This window comes from Arachis duranensis, chromosome 1, assembly GCF_000817695.3.
Source record: "Arachis duranensis cultivar V14167 chromosome 1, aradu.V14167.gnm2.J7QH, whole genome shotgun sequence".
Lineage (NCBI taxonomy): Eukaryota > Viridiplantae > Streptophyta > Magnoliopsida > Fabales > Fabaceae > Arachis > Arachis duranensis.
The window spans coordinates 78815582-78817696 of record NC_029772.3 but is presented as its reverse complement, the minus strand read 5'-3'; positions in this window follow the sequence as shown (position 1 = coordinate 78817696).

Here is a 2115-nt window from a genome sequence, read left to right as displayed (position 1 = left end):
TCATAAACAACAATATCAAAAGACATATGCACTGTTCAATCATTCATTCAGAAAATAAAAAGTATTGTCACCACATCATTATAATTAAATTAAATTCAAGGATAAATTCGAAATTCATGTACTTCTTGTTCTTTTGAATTAAAACATTTTTCATTTAAGAGAGGTGAATGATTAATGGATTTTATTCATAGCTTTAAGACATGGTTACTACATACTAATGATCATGAAGTAGAGACACAAAACATAGACAAACACAACATAAAAACCGAAAAGCAGAAAGAAATAAGAACAAGGAATGAATCCACCTTTAGTGGCGTCTTCTTCTTGAAGGACCAACAATGTTCTTAAGTTCTTCTATGTCCCTTCCTTGCCTTTGTTGCTCCTCCTTCATTGCTCTTTGATCTTCTCTTATTTCATGGAGAATGATGGAGTGCTCATGATGTTCCACCCTTAATTGTTCCATATTGTGGCTCAAATCTTCTAAGGAGGTGTTGAGTTGTTCCCAATTGTTGTTGGGAGGAAAGTGCATCCCTTGAGGCATCTCAGGGATTTCATGATGATGATCTTCCTCATGCATCTCTTGAGAACTGTGAAAGGTCTCTCTTGCTTGCTCCATCCTCTTCTTGGTGATGGGCATATCCTCTTCAATGGAGATGTCTCCTTTTATGATAACTCCAGCTGAGTAACATAGATGGCAAATAAGGTGAGGAAAAGCTAGCCTTGCCATGGTGGAGGGCTTGTCGGCTATTTTGTAGAATTCATTGGAGATGACTTCATGAACTTCTACTTCCTCTCAAATCATGATGCTATGAATCATGATGGCCCAATCCACAGTAACTTCAGATCAGTTGCTAGTGGGAATGATGGAGCGTTGAATGAACTCAAACCATCCTTTAGCCACAGGCTTGAGGTCCAGTCTTCTTAGTTGAACTGGCTTGCCCTTGGAGTCTCTTTTCCATTGAGCTCCTTCCACACATATGTCCATTAGGACTTGGTCCAACCTTTGATTAAAGTTGACCCTTCTAGTGTATGGGCATTCATCTCCTTGCATCATGGGCAAGTGAAACGCCAACCTCACATTTTCCGGACTAAAATCTAAGTATTTCCCCCGAACCTTTGTGAGATAATTCTTTGGATTCAGGTTCATACTTTGATCATGGTTCCTAGTGATCCATGCATTGGCATAGAACTCTTGAACCATTCAGATTCCGACTTGTTGCATGGGGTTGGTTAGGACTTCCCAACCTCTTCTTCGGATCTCATGTCGGATCTCCGGATACTCATTCTTCTTAAGCATGAAAGGAACCTCAGGGATCACTTTCTTCTTGGCCATAACTTCATAGAAGTGGTCTTGATGGACCTTTAAAATGAATCTCTCCATCTCCCATGACTCGGAGGTAGAAGCTTTTGCCTTCCCTTTGATGGCTCTTGGAGATGAATCTTTCCATCTTCCATGACTCGGAGGTGGAAGCTTTTGTCTTCCCTTTTCCTTTTCTAGAGGATTCTCTGGCCTTAGGTGCCATTGATGGTAGTGGAAAACAAAAAAGATTGTGCTTTGACCACACCAAACTTAAAGTATTGCTCGTCCTCGAGCAAGAGAAGAAAGAAGAGAAGAAGAAGAAGAAGAAAATATGGAGGAGAAGGGGAAAGTGTATTCGGCCAAGGGGGAGAAGATTTGGTTGTGTTGTGTGAAAATGATGTAGAATGGAAGGGTATATATAGGGAAAGGGGAGAGTGAAGTTTTGGCCATATAGGGTGGGATTGGGTGGGAAAATGTTTTTGAATTTTGAAGGTAGGTGGGGTTTCTGGGGAAGAGTGGATGGATGTGAGTGGTGAAGGGTTTTGGGAAGGAGTGTTTATTGGGAAGAGAAAAATAGGATTAGGAGGTAAGGTGGGAATATAGTAGGTGGGGATCCTATGGGGTTCATAGATCCTGAGGTGTCAAGGAATTTCATCCCTGCACCAAAGAGGCATGTAAAATGCCTTTGCACACCATTCTGGCGTTTAAACGCCGAGTGGTGCACGTTCTGGGCGTTCAACGCCCATGTAAAGCATGTTTCTGGCGTTGAACGCCAGTTTCATGCTTGTTACTGGCGTTCAGCGCCAGCTTTTCCT